The sequence below is a fragment of the Narcine bancroftii genome, chromosome 2, assembly GCF_036971445.1.
Source record: "Narcine bancroftii isolate sNarBan1 chromosome 2, sNarBan1.hap1, whole genome shotgun sequence".
Lineage (NCBI taxonomy): Eukaryota > Metazoa > Chordata > Chondrichthyes > Torpediniformes > Narcinidae > Narcine > Narcine bancroftii.
In genome coordinates this window covers 325668560-325684081 of record NC_091470.1, presented here as the reverse complement: position 1 = coordinate 325684081, position 15522 = coordinate 325668560, and positions in this window count along the sequence as shown.

Here is a 15522-nt window from a genome sequence, read left to right as displayed (position 1 = left end):
CCGCAGGATTGGCCCCGGGGCACGGGGGCGGGTTGCTCGGGTGCTTCGGGAGTGGGGCGATGGCAGACCGAGAGGGGGGCGTGGGGTCCCCCAAAGTGTAGGGACACCGTTTGGAACTGACACTGGAAGTCTAATCCCAGCAACACTGGGGCGCACAATTGGGGAAGGACGAATAATTTAAAGTGGGTGACCGTCACGCCCTGTACTTCCAGCGTGGCGATGCAATACCCCTTTATCCCAGTCGAGTGCGACCTCGTCGCTAATGAGATCCTCTGGGTAGTGGGGATAATGTCAAGTCCCCAACGGAGGGCCAGATCTGGCTGGATAAAACTGTCAGTTGACCCAGAGTCAAATAAGCAATTGGTGTAGTGTCCATGCACTTTAATCAGTTCCATTGCTCTGGTGAGGGGATGAGAGCATTGCTGGTTTAATGTTATTGAAGCAGTTGACAGGCGAGTTTTGCGCGATGACGCCACGCAACGGGATGACGTCACACAACGGGATGACGTCACGCAACGGGATGACGTAGTCAACGCTCGAGGAGAAGGTTGGAGAACCTCCCGGAAGTGCTGTTGTGGCAGGTGAATGGTAAGTAGTGGGGTTTGTAGTTGCTCGTGATCGGTGGTCGGGCCCTGGCGGTCGTCAGCGATGGACGCTAGGGTGAGCACCTGGTTGGCCGCGGGGGTGGCTGCGGCGGCGGTAGCGTCGGCCCCGGGGGTGTCTGTGGCGGCAGCAGCAGCGGCGGTAGCGTCGGCCCCGGGGGTGTCCGTGGCGGCGGCAGCAGCGGCTGTAGCGTCGGCCCCGGAGGTGTCCGTGGCGGCGGCAGCAGCGGCGGTAGCGTCGGCCCCGGGGGTGTCTGTGGCGGCGGCGGCAGCAGCGGCGATAGCGTCGGCCCCGGGGGTGGCTGTGGCGGCGGCAGCAGCGGCGGTAGCGTCGGCCCCGGGGGTGTCCGTGGCGGCGGCAGCAGCGGCGGTAGCGTCGGCCCCGGGGGTGGCTGTGGCGGCGGCAGCAGCGGCGGTAGTGTCAAGTGTTCCGCACGGGGGCGAGAGGCAGGCCATCACCATGGTTGCGACGGTGGGTTGCCCCTTCCGGGTTCGGCGTCTCCGTGACGTCAGGCGTTGCCGTGCAGGGGAGCCCTCGCTCTCATTGGACGAGAGCTCTGGGGAAGAAGAGTTTGAATGGGATAGTGGCGGTTGAGCTTCACACGAGGCACTGTGTTTGCTGGCGGCCATTTTAGACCTACAGACTGCAGCAAAGTGGCCCTTTTTAAGGCACTTCTGGCACCTGGCTTTTCTTGCTGGGCACTGGGACCTGCTGTGCTTGTCCCTCCCGCAGAAATAACATTTCGGGTTCGCACGGGGCAGGGTAGCAGCAGCCGACAGGCCGTCAGGGGTAGGGTAGAAGGGCACTTTACTCACATCAGAACGAGGGGTCCAGTCCCTAGAGAGCTCGGTGGACTTTAAGGCTGCATCCTCCATTGTGATTGCAATCCGGGCCACGTCCTCTAGTTTTTCTTCCCCTTGTTCGAGCAAACGCAGCCTCACTTCGTTTGATCGGAGCCCGGCCACATAGGCATCCCGGACGAGGTCGCTAGTGATCTCGGCAGCAGTTTTGTCCACACAGTTACAGTCCTTGCCCAATGCCTTTAATACTTGTAAATATGCCCTGCTGGACTCGCCGGGCTGTTGTTTCCTCGACGCAAGCATGAGCCGGGCATGAACTCTGTTCACCGGTTGATCATACAGTTCCTTCAGTACCTTTATGGCTGCGGTGTAAGTGGTCTCATCCTGGATGTTCTCGTAGACTCTCAAGGACACCATAGACAGCAATGCTGTTAGACGCTGGTTATCCTCCTCTACCTGAATGAATCTCAGGAAGTTTTCAAAGTTCAGCAGCCAGAACTTAAAGGCTTTGAAGGCTGTAGCTGACTGTGGGTCGATATCAAGTTTTTCTGGCCGAGTTAAACGCTCCATCCCTTTCAAAAAAAATTCTTTTTGCTAATAAAATTGTAGAGCTCGTCGAAAGAACCAAAGACTTGTTGATCCAAACCAAGGCTTTTATTAGCAAAAGACCGGAGCTCTTCACAGGTGGCCGACCAGTCCGGAATGATCCGACCTGGCTAGGGACACAACCCTTTAAGGCCCAAACAATAGGTGTGGCTTAACTCTCAGCCAATCGCTGTAAGCACAGTCTAGATACAGTAACTATATACACTATGTACATTGGTGATAGATCTGTACTATCACACTCATGACGAGATGGAAGATCAGCCACCTGTTTGTGTATGCGGCCCACCCTTTCAGGCCCTCTGGTTGCATGACTCTGAGTATACCACTTCCTTTTATCAACAGAAGACTGCTGAGCCCTCCCGATCTTTAGATTAGCATCATTAGCCAGGACCCAGTTCATTATTGGAAGTGCAGGTCGCAATTGAACATCTGCATCACCTGTCATTCTTTCCGTCTCCAGCAGGGCCCAGTAACAGGCCAGTAACTGTTGTTCAAAAGCAGAATAATGAGTGGCAGCCTCGGGCATGGTACGTGACCAGAATCCCAGTGGGACTCGGCAGCCCTCTTGTTTCTGCCAGAGGCTCCAGGATGCCACCTCATCAGTAACGGAGACCTGTAGTTGGTAGGGGTATCTGGGATGCGGGGAGCAATGGGCAGGGCCTGAAGAATAGCCTGTTTGGCAGACTGGAACACCCTTTCCTGATCGTCACCCCATACAAAGTCTGTTTTCTTTTGGGTAACCTTATACAGAGGACGTAAAAGCAATGCCAAGTGTGGAATATCGTGTCGCCAGTATCCCAATAACCCCAGGAAACGCTGGGTCTCTTTTTTGTTAGTAGGAGTGGCCAAGTCTGCGATCTTATTGCGAACTTTATCGGGAACCACCTGTTCTCCAGCATGCCGTTGAATTCCAAGGAAGATAACTGTCTGGGACGGGCCCTGTACCTTGGCGGGGTTAATGGACCACCCTCTTTGCATCAGGGTATTTTGAACACTTTCCATACCCTCCTCTACCATCTCTTCCATGGCCCCTTGGATCATCACATCATCAATATAATGGTGAATTGAGAGGGAAGGCAATACTGGAACCGTCTCCAAATCACGGGCAATTGGGCTGTGGCAAATAGTAGGAGAGTGTACATAGCCCTGAGGGAGGCGGGTGAAGGTATACTGGCGCCCCTTCCAGGTAAAGGTGAACTGATCCTGTGAGACCTCAGCTATAAGAATACTGAAGAAGGCATTAGCGAGATCAATGACAGCATAACATGTTCCTGAGTTCCCAGTAGCAATGTTTTCAATAAGAGTAACAATGTCCGGAACTGCCGAAGCAAGTGGTGGGGCATGTTTGTTCAAAAAATGATAGTCAACCGTCATTCTCCAGGAGCCATCCGGCTTCTGGACCGGCCAAACAGGGCTCACTACTCCTTCTTCTTGCAGAGCATCGATGATGGCAGTAATCTCTTCCTGCCCCCCAGGGAGGTGATATTGTGGAATGCATATTGGTTTTTGGGGGGGGGGAAGAGGCACCATCACAGGATCCCACTTAGCCCGACCCACCACTAGTCTTTTAGTAATAGTCCGAATTCCAAATGCAAATCCCCCTTGGCTAGCATTAAGGGCCGTACTAGCCAACATATTAATACCCAGGATACACTCGTCAGTGGCAGCCACCAGGGCATGTAACCATATAGGGGAAGGGCCATCACCCACCGTGGCGCAGACTTTTATTTCCTTCGCCATGGTGATCGCTCCTCCCGTCCCCTCTATTCGAAATGTTGGTCCAGTCCAGAGGTCAGGGTTACCCGGAATCACCGAGTGCTCTGCACCGGTATCGACCAAGGCCAAATATTGGCGGTCATTATCCCCACCCCAATGGACTGTTAACAGTATTTAGGGCCGTGGGTCCCCGTGTATCCACCGTATCTCAATGGAGTTGACACGGGGGCCCTGCCCACATCCTCATGCTTTAGTAGGGTTCGGGGGCTTCCAGGCCCACATGCCACTATTATCCATAAGAGCCTTTTTAACCATTTTTGTATTTCATCACGGATAACTGGAGCAAGAGAAGCTGGCTCAACGGGAGCAGCAGTAAGAGCAGAAGGCACAGCTGGGCCAGGAGGACTCAACAGCTGGGGATGATGTTCCCCTGCTTTTCTCTTATAAAGGGCATAAAGGACCACAGTAGGTTTCCCATCAATATCACTTTTAGGTACGCCTAACTTTAACAAGTTTAGAAAAAGGTTCTTTCTTGTCGGTCCGTTATTAGTAGCAGCCCCTCTCTTTTCATCCTGCTTGTCTGATTTAACCTGGGTTGTACGTGAGTGGATTTTACCTCCCAACTCTAATTCTCGAAGCCCAGATAAGGCGTGCACCGCCTCAGACACAGGGTGCCCAATTAGTGGACTAGTTACAGACAGAACCAGCCCCCGTGTAGTGGGTTGGGTGGGACAAACCAATCTGGTATGCATTCCGGGCACGAATATCTCTTCATCAGGACTCCCCCCATGTACCCACAGCCTCAAACGCCCTGCATACAAGGCAGAGGCCAGGGCCTGTTGACGAATTACTGCTATACCCTCCTCTGGGGTTCTCCAATTGTTCTGCAAATGTAAATCCCAATCTAATGGTGATGGGTATACTCATAGCAGGGCATCCCCTAGAGTGGCAAGTAAGTAATCCATCTCTCTCCCTCTACCCCGCAGCTCAGCAGTGACCCGGATATCAGTAGACAATGTTCCTAATCCCAACAATTCCTCAGGGGTTAAATATACATGACCCCCCTCCTTGCTCCCAAACACGCAGGAGCCAGGCTGTCAGAGTTTCTCCCGCCTTTTGCCTAAATCGATCTCCAATGGCAGCCAGCTCTTTTATAGAGAAGTCACGGATCATTGACTGCTCTTGACCTCTGCTCCCACTTTGGCCCAGGACGGGACGAGGCCTAGGCTATCCCGTAGAGGGGGGGTGCCATAGAGCATAAGCAGAGGTTCGGGTATTTTCCCTGGGTCCTCTTGGGAGATCGGGATATCTATCCCTTCAATCTCTTCCCTTACATCATCCCCCCTTTCATCTGTTTGGGAAATCTGCTGTCTTATGGGGCGGGCGTGAACAGCAGGTGGAGAGGGCAGTATGTTAGGCACATGCTGAAGAGTATCTGCATTATTACCATGGTCATCTTTCCAGTTATTCCCGTCCCATTCATCAATTACATCAGGATCGTCATCATTCCTTATCATGGCACGAATACGATGTGGATTGGGCTCTAGTCCATGCCTTTCTTTATCTGCACAGAGCTGCTGCTGGAGTTTAATATTACGACAGATCATTTGAACATGCTTATCCTCCCATTCTTTGGCTCGGTCCTGACTGGTGCAAACAATCTCACTCATCATGGAACAGCGTTGTCGCAGGGATTCTAGCTCCTCCACTAGTTGCTCTCTCTTACGCTGAGATTCTACTTCTCGCTGAACTGATTCTGCTTCACGCTGAACAGAGTGGTGTAAGGCTGTGGCCAGCAGCCAAAAACCGTCCGTCAGCATCCCCTTTTTAACAGGAAATTTACTTTCTTGAAGGGGAGCAGCAACCCGCTCTCCCAGAGGCGCATTTGAGAGATCTAAATTCTCATCCCAACTGAGGGGTGGCCCCAACAAAGACAGGGTATTGGCCAACATGCCAAACCCATCGTCTTTGGAAGTCCATCCCGGAATCAAGAACTGCTCAGGGCTCACCTCCTTCTTTCGGCGAAACATCTTGAAACCAATCCTGCTGACTACGCCAATTGTCTTGTCGTTTTAGATTGGTCACAGTGTTTGAGTTACCGAAAGAAAATAGACACACACCGAGAGCAGTTCAGTTTATACAAGTCTTTATTACTAAATCTAAAGTTGAATTCACACTACAATGTGCAAGCCCTTCCCAATTATACTTATCAATGCCTGGATTGGTCCCAACTGCCAAAGCGAGGCGACGACTGCACACTTGTAGTAGGTTGTCTGGGTGCCGGTAGCAGCTTCTCCACCTCCCCGGACCGGGACATTGGTTTGGAATCTTGAAGTTCTTCTTCTTGCTGAGAGATGTTGCCACCTCTTGGAGAGTCTCAAATTTCAGCAGTGGGACCATGGCTTACCCAAAAGTTGTTTACTTTAGATCTTATCTCTTTGAACAAATGATTTAATTATCTTCAAGGTCTCCTGCCAGTTTGCGACCAACAAAAGACAACTGCATCTCTTGGCCTCATGGTGGAAGTTGGATAATGTCTACTGATGCAACTGCATCTCTTCCTGGTAAAATAATGACATTTAAAACACTCTTAGACAGGTACATGGATGAAAGAAAAATAGAGGGTTATCGGTGAGGTTGCGAAGGTTTAGATTGTTAAGTGGGTTTATGTAGGTTAGCACACAATCATAGGGTGAAGGGCAATGTTCAATGTTCTATGTTCGCTATGCTAAGGTGACTTAAACTCTGCTAAATTCTCCAAAGAATAATATGAAACTAAACACATAACTCATTGATGCTAATTCTGCAAGACTCTATGAAAGGTTAGGTTAACTCTGAATCTAACACACGACCATAGTTAGATTCTCAATGTCCTTCTCAGTCCAATTAAATCAGTTATGAAACATGGAAGTGTACTGCCACTGTGAGGTCAAAAGCTGCTAATTTGGCTGAACAATCAGTTCTCTGTAGTTCACCTCCAGGCCAATTTTCTGACATGCCCTTGGATAGAAAGCAGAGGAAGAGGTTGAAACAGTCTTATAATTGCAGTCTTTTGTGAGCTTCGGTGTGCCACCAGGCAATGGAACCTTCTGTTTACTACTGGGAAGGACTGGAGACCAGAAAGTTACAGTGAGTGGGAATGGTGCTAATATGGATAGGGTTAATGTTTTAAGAGTACAGTAGCACTGTGCTTCAGTAACTAAAACTGCACCAAACAATATGGATTATTGGCTGAGAGACAAATACCAGTTAATACACTTAAAAGGGATTCTTCTTTTAAAAGCTAATATTGAAAATCCACTTAATGTTCATCGGGAAAGCAAATCTGCTGGTTTGGTATATAATTGACTCCACACCACCTTGGCTGAACTCATATTTCAAAATATGGGCATCACTTCTGCTTGGAGGTCAGTGACTAGTGGCATTCTGCAGGGATATGTTCCGAGACCGCTGATCTTCGTAAATGACTTAAACAAAAAGAAGAGGGATGAGTCAATGAGTTTGCAAATGTCATTAAGGTTGAAGGTGTTGTGGATAGCACTGAATGTTGACAGAGGTTACAACATGCTGACTTGGGCAGAGAAGTGGTAGAGAGCTCAATCCAGATAAGAGTGAAGTGATGTGCTTTGGAAGGTCAAACTTGAAAGCAGAATTCATGGTTAATAACAAGATTCTTATTAGTGTGAAGAAATATAGGGATCTTGGAATCCATGTTCATAGATCTCTCAAATTTGCCACACAAGTTGATGGTATATTTAACAAGGTATAAGGGATTCTGGATGCCATTAGTCAGGAAATTAAGTTCAAAAGCTGCAAGATAATGTTGCTGCTCTTTAAAACTTTCGTTAGAGTATTATGTTCAGTTCTGGTCTCCTCATCACAGGAAAAATAGAACGCAGAAATCTACAGCACAGTACAGGCCTTTCAGCTCATAGTGTTGTACTAACCTAACAACCCACCCCAACAACTGTCTAAAAATTTTCCTACTGTGTAACCCTCCATTTTTTCTCAGTTCTATATATCTATGTAAACTTCTCTTCATAGATCCTATTGTACTTGCCTGTACCATCATTGCTGGCAGTACAATTCCATCCACACACCACTCTCTATATGAAAAATCTATTTCTTACCAACTGTAATTATTCCCAAGCACATTAAAACTATGACTCCTCGTGTTAGCTATTTCAGTCCCAAGGAAAAGCCTATGGCCATTCACATGATCAATGCCTCTCATCTTGTACCCCTCTATCAGGTCACCCATCATCCTTTATCGCTCAGAGGAGAAAAGAATGTGTTCACTCAAAATCACAAGAGGAGGGAGCCCAGAACAGATCACTGTGGAATACTACTGGTCACCAATCTCCATGCAAAATATAAACCATCTACAACCAGTATCTGCCTTCTCTGGCAAGCCAGTTCTATATAACCATATAATTATATAACCATATAACAATTACAAGACTGAAACAGGCTAGTTCAGTCCTTCTAACCCACCTCGTCCCATTGACCCGCATCTGTCCCATAACTCTCCACACCTCTCTTGTCCATATACCCATCCAACTTTTCATTAAATATTAAAATCGAACCTGCATCTATCACTTTGGCCGGAAGGTCATTCCACACTCCCACCCACCCTCTGAGTGAAGAAATTCCCCCTCATGTTTCTTCTAAACTTTTCCCCCTTCAATCTCAATCCATGACCTCTTGTTTGAATCTCCCCCACTCTCAATGGAAAAAGCCTGTCCACATTGACTCTATATGTCCCCCACACACTTTTAAATACCTCTATCAAATTTCCCCTCAATCTTCTATGCTCCAGGGAATAAAGCCCCAGCCTGCTCAACCCTTCCCTGTATCTCAAACCCTAAAACCCAGGAAACATTTTTGTAAATCTCCTCCTCACTATCTCTATTCTGTTTATATCCTTCCTATAATTCTGTGACCAAAACTGCACATAGTATTCCAAATTTGGCCTCATCAACATGACATCCCAACTCCTGTATTCAATACTCTGATTTATGAAGCTCAACGCACCAAATGCTTTCTTCACCACCCTACCTATATGTGACTCCACTTTGAGAGAATTATGTACCAGAATTCCTAAACCCCTTTGTTCTACTGCACTCAATTACTTACCATTTAATGTGTATAACCTTTGCTGATGAGTCTTACCAAAATGTAGCACCTCACATTTATCAATATTAAACTCCATCTACCATCTTTCAGCCCACCCTTCTCACTGGCCTTCTTCACTGTCCACAACACCACCAATCTTCTTATCATCTGCATATTTTCTAATCCAATTTACCACCCTATCATCCAGATCATGAATATATATGACAAACGACAATGGACCCAGTGGCGATCCCTGAAGCACTCCACTAGTCACCAGCCCCAAATTGGACAAACAATTATCCACAACTACTCTCTGGCATCTCCCATCCAAACATTGTTGAATCTATTTCACTACTTCAACATTAATATCTAATGCTTGACCCTTCCCAAATAACCTCTTATGCGGAACCTTGTCAAAGACCTTACTAAAGTCCACAGAGACAACATCCACAGCCCTCATTCATCTTCTTAGTAACCTCCTCGAAAAACTCTATAAGATTTGTTAAACATGGTCTACTTTGTACAAAGCTGTGTTGACTAGTCCTAATTAATCCCTGTCTTTCTAAATAATTCACAAGTGTCCACAAAGTAAGGCTTCCATGCTTCCTTCCTTTCTGAATGATGTGGAAGGACGTGGAAGCTTTAGAGATTTATGAAAATGTTGTCTGGATTGGAGAACACGTTTTATGAGGCAAGGTTGAAGCAACAAAAGATGAGAGGTGATTTGAAGGAGATATAGAAGATTAAGAAAGGGATAGATAGGGATGATAGCCAGCATCATTTTCCTGGGGTGAAAATAGCAAATACCAAAGGATGAAGGGGTGGGCTGGGGGGGAGAAAATTTTTAGGGGAGACATAATCGTAAAGATTTTTTTTTAAATTAGAGTGGTGGGTGCCTGGAATCATTTCTTGGGATGGTAGTGGAGACTGGTAAAATAAGTAATTTAAAAGACTGTTAGATAGCACTTGGATGCAAGAGAACTAGAATGTTACGGGTTGTGAGATTGAGAAGGATGAAATTCCTGTGGAATTCATTTATATAGGTCATCACATCATGGGCCAAAGGGTGTGCTGCTATATTCTATATTCTCCTCGTAAGGCCGGCATTTATCACCCCACTCCAGATTACTCTTAAACCTGGCCACTCAAGAATCAATGCACGCCGTAATGGGTTCCAGAGTCACGTACAAATCAAAGTAGGATGGGTTACAGATTTCCTCCTCTTAAGGAAGTTGGTAAATATTTCAATAATTTTATAGTCACTGCTATCTCCTTTTAAATTCTAGATAATAAATCTGAATTCAAATTCCACAGCTACAGTACTGGCTTCTGTACTCTGGTCTATGATTGGGCCCAAGATGGTGGCACCTATATACAGCAGCGGCCATGAGGAGTTTAGACTCCAGGGAAGCAGAGGACTGGAGCAGGTAAAGAGAAAATGGGGAGATCATTTCCCTTTTGAGAAGGAGAAGCAGAGGAGATGACCCATAGGATGCTGACCACAGTGGCTGACCAGCAAGGTTGTCTGAGGCTGAAGAACACATAGGCGGCAGGCTATTGGTGACTCAAGGTGAGGAACCCACGCAGGGTGTGTACTATTGGCAACGGTGGTCAAATAAGTTGTACCAGGTGGCAGACTGCTGGAGATTGGCTGAAAGGGTACCAGGTATCGGAATTGGGATGCGAGACAGTGCCAAATAACTGAGGACTTCTTGATTGTGCTGAAAGTTCAGGTCAGGATCTCGGATTGCTGATGGTTTGGACTGAAGTCTGTTTGGCAGCGGAGACTGCAGAAGTGCTGGAGGTGAATCCATGGACATACAGTGACTTTGGGAGGATTCTCTTTCGCTTGTTCATTATTCCAAGCCTTTGAGTTATTAATCCAGAACTGTAACCACAGTACTACTATTCCACCTGTTATTGGATTCCTGACTAACCTCTGAAAAGGTTCAGCAAACTATCACCTCATCAGGTCAATTATGAATATTCAGGTAAACAGCTACTGTGTAGTGATTCTAACAGTTAGAGTCACTACACAGTAGCCGAATGTATTTTGAGGCCAAAGAGACATTTTGGTTTATTGGCTTTACCATAAGGGAGTAGTGCTGCTCCAAGGCGGGATGAAAGAAGCTCTCTGTGCTCCCACTATTGAATAGGCAACTCGTCATGTGGTCGTTTACCTGAATATCTATAATTGACTTGATGAGGGCTGTCCTGGTTGAGTGTGATGGAGGCCAGTGTCGGAGCGTTGCTCGTTGCTACAGTGGAGAGATCGCATGCTGATATGAAAGATAATAGTGTCCAAGCTGGCGGTCCCCATGGCTGCATGTGGCGCTGCTGAGTCCCGAAAATGGCACCCCAAGATGGTGGCCCTCAGGACTCGCAGCCTTACATTCACAGGCTCTTCCAGGGGATCGCAAGGCCCAAAGGCACTCGGTGTTTGACTCCACGGATTGCTGCTTTCAGGTCACCAGGTGGTGTCTGGCATAGGCTTTGCTTCACAGGTACTGGCCCTTCCTGATATGATGTGGCATTCCTGATCATCGAGTACACCAAGGAGCTGACTCAGGAGTGCAGTACCTATAATTTGCCATTCTCTGACTCCACGATGGTTGAAGATGCCTGCAGGAATGCCTCGAAATAGCGTAGCCAGAGTTTGAAGTTGATAGATGCCTCAGGAGATTGAGGATCGATTTCCAGCTTTTCTGGCTTCAGGATCTGCTCCATTATAAAACTATACCAAATAAAATTGATGCACCATCAATGACTCCAAAAGATTGATAGGCTTTTATTTGTGGTTGACTGCCCTGCACTGGGGAGGGGGCTGTGGAATAGTCACCTTTATTCAAGAGCCTCTGGGAGAGGCCACAGGTATAACCAGCCTGTGAATATGCCTTTGTTCTATAGCAAATAAAAGCCTATCAGTTTGTTCAACTTCAGTCTTTTGGAGTCATTGATGGTGCATCAGGTACTCAATCAACCCTGCTCATCCCACACTGCTACCCACATTCTTGAAAAACATTTCAAGTACTTATCTGGTTCTCTTGAATTTCACGATTGTTTCTCTTGTAGCTCTCTTCGCTCTACCATCCCAACCTCCGGCAGAGCACTGCAGATTTGGAACCATTTGTTGTGCAACAAGCTAGACATCATTTAGTGTCCATTTAGTAACATTTACTCTCAGACCACCAAATCACTCTCCATTCACACAAAACTGTTTGCAATATTCTTCCTTTTATCTCTTCCAGCAAATCCTGATTATACTGCACTTCCCTAACAAATGCTTCAAGCCACCAGACTTGTCTGAGGCTGGAAGTGGAGGATTAGGCCTAGTATCTCAGTTTTGAGGTCTTGGACCTCTTTAGGGATCAACATTTGATGCACTTGGGTAATGACAAAAATTGTCTCCTCTTTACACAATTGCACCAACCTATGCATCCACTGATGTGGAGCACAATTTCCGAGCTAAACTGAGTTTGTATCTACAGCAAATACATAGCTGTTTGATTGATTTGGGAAGCCCCAAAAATTTTGCGAAAGTGTTGTGGTGGAGGAAACCTCAGTCATAAGCTTATGTGTCCATTTCCTCTTTCCTGCCCCTGGGAACTGAGTACTTTGCAACTTCCCAGGTGAAATGGTGAAATGGTGAAAATCTGCATAATTACAATTTGCTGCTCCTTGTCAAATGCAGAAAAGTGAAGTTGTTTTCTGCTTTTTATGATTTTTTTAAACTATTAGAATAAATATTCGGGCCATCATCCAGTGGGTTTTGCCCATTGCAAAACTACTTTTATTGAAATGCTTCCTGAAAATTGCACCCTCATTTGGAGTGAGTGGCCCAGTGAAGGAGTGGGACTTCCAGGCTTTGGCTCATCAGGCTTCGGCGAAAGCAGGTGGAGAGAAAGCTAAGATAGTCTTTATTATTACTTCATTGGGGTAAGGGATGAGTGTTAGGGCTGTGTGTTGTCGGGAGTGCCAGATGTGGGAGGTCCTGGAGTCTTCCAGACTCCCGGATGTCCATATCTGCAGATTCTCAGGGACCGTGTTAGGGAACTAGAGCTGCAGCTCGATGACCTCAGGCTGGTTAGGGAAACAGAGGAAGTCATAGACAGGAGTTACAGCCAGGTGGCTACGCCAGGGCCACGGGAGGAGGAAAGGTGGGTAACTGTTAGGAGAGGGACAAAAAAACGTAAGGTGCCAGAGAGGAGCCCTGTGAATGTAACCCTCAGCAATAAGTACGCCTCTTTGAGCACTGTTGAGGGGGACATCAAGGTTGGGGGGAGCGACAGTGGCTGTGCCTCTGGCACGAGGTCGGCCCCTGTAGCTCAGAAAGGGAGGGAAAGGAAGAGGAGGGCAATTATGGAAGGAGACTCCATAGTTAAGAGGACGGATAGGGGATTCTGCGGACACAGCAAGGAGAACCGGATGGTGGTTTGCCTCCCTGGTGCCAGGGTCCGGGATGTTGCTGCTCGTGTCCCGGATATCCTAAAGTGGGAGGGACAGGAGCCAGAGGTCGTGGTACATGTAGGTATCAATGACATAGGGGGAAATAGAGAAGAGGTCCTAAAAAGTGAGTACAGGCAGTTAGGTAGGGAGTTAAAAAGAAGGACCACAAAGGGGGTAATCTCTGGATTACTCCCTGTGCCACGTGACAGTGTGAATAGAAATAGAATGAGGTGGAGGATTAACACGTGGCTGAAGGGGTGGAGTAAGGGGCAGGGTTTCAAGTTTCTGGATCACTGGGACCTTTTTTGGGGAAGATGTGACCTGTATAGTAAGGACGGGTTACACTTAAATCCCAGGGGGACCAGAATCCTGGCAGAGGTATTTGCTAGGGCTACTCAGGATCCTTTAAACTAGAATGGTTGGGGGGAGGGAACAAAATAGTAGAGCAGTAAGGAGAAGGTTAGAATGCAAACAAAGAAAGTTTGTAGTAAGTATTTGAATATTGGCAGGTGATAGAGAAGGGAAATGCTCTGGAAGAAGATGAAGGGCAATTGGCAGGAAAAGTAAATAATGTTGTTATTAAAGATGAGGGAAAACAGGGATTAAAAATTGGGAAATCTCTGAAATTCATATATTTTAATGCCAGGAGTATTGTAAAAAAGGTGGATGAGCTGAAGGTGTGGATTGATACTTGGAAGTATGATGTGGTAGCGATTAGAGAGATATGGTTGCAGGAGGGATGTGATTGGCAGCTGAATATCCCTGGGTTTCGTTGTTTTAGGTGTGATAGAGTCGGAGGGGCAAGAGGAGGTGGGGTTGCATTGCTTGTCAGGGAAAATATTACAGCGGTGCCTAGGAAGGATAGATTAGAGGGCACATCCACGGAGGCTATTTGGGTGGAACTGAGGAGTAGGAAAGGAGAGGTTACACTTGTAGGGGTGTATTATAGACCACCGGAGGGGACTGAGACCTAGAGGAGCAAATCTGTAGGGAGATAGTAGATATTTGTGATAAGCACAGGGTTGTAATTATGGGAGATTTTAATTTTCCACATATAGATTGGGAAACACATTCTGTGAAAGGACTGGATGGGTTAGAGTTTGTGAAATGTGTGCAAGATAGTTTTTTACAACAATATGTAGAGGTGCCAACCAGAGAAGGAGCAGTGTTAGATCTACTGTTGGCAAATGGGATGGGTCAAGTGACGGAGGTTAGTGTTGGCGAGCACTTCGGGTCCAGTGATCATAATGCCATCAGTTTCAATGTCATTATGGAAAGAGAGAAGTCAGGGCCAAGTGTTGAGGTTTTTGATTGGGGAAAAGCTAGATTTGAGGAGATGCGAAAGGACTTGCAAGGTGTGCATTGGGACAATTTGTTTTATGGGCAGGATGTAGTAGAGAGATGGAAGTCTTTTAAAGATCAGATTTTGAGAGTGCAAAAGCCTTATGTTCTTGTTAGGTTAAAAGGAGGGGCAAAAGGTTTGAGAGAGCCGTGGTTTTCAAGGAATATTGGAAACTTGGTTCGAAGAAAAAGGGAGGCGTACATTAGATATAAGAAGCATGGAGTTAAGGAGACGTTTGAAAGATACATTGAATGTAAGAGGAATCTTAAGAGAGGAATTAGGAAAGCTAAAAGAAGGTACGAGGAAACTATGGCAAGCAGGGTGAAAACTAATCCAAAAGAGTTCTACAAATATGTTAATGGTAAAAGGAAAGCTAGAGACAAAATTGGTCCCTTAGAGAATCAGAGTGGAAAACTGTGTGTGGAGCCTAGAGAAATGGGGGAGATATTGAACAGTTTCTAAGGAGAAGGATATTGGGAGATGTGAGATAAAAAAAGCAAATTGGGTAAATATGGGGAATATAGAGATTACAAAAGATGTAGTTTTAGGGCTTTTGAAGAATATAAAGGTGGATAAGTCTCCGGGACCAGACGGGATCTTCCCCAGGACATTGAGAGAAGTGAAGGAGGAAATAGCAGAGGCTCTGGCGGTAATTTTCCAAATGTCATTAGATATGGGGATAGTGCCGGAGGATTGGCGCATTGCGCATGTGGTTCCGTTATTTAAAAAGGGTTCAAGGAGGAAGCCTGGCAACTATCGGCCTGTAAGTTTGATGTCTGTGGTAGGTAAATTAATGGAGAAAATTCTTAGAGATAGTACTTATAAGCATCTGGATAGACAGGGTCTGATCAGGAGCACTCAACATGGATTTGTGGGAGGAAGGTCATGTTTGAC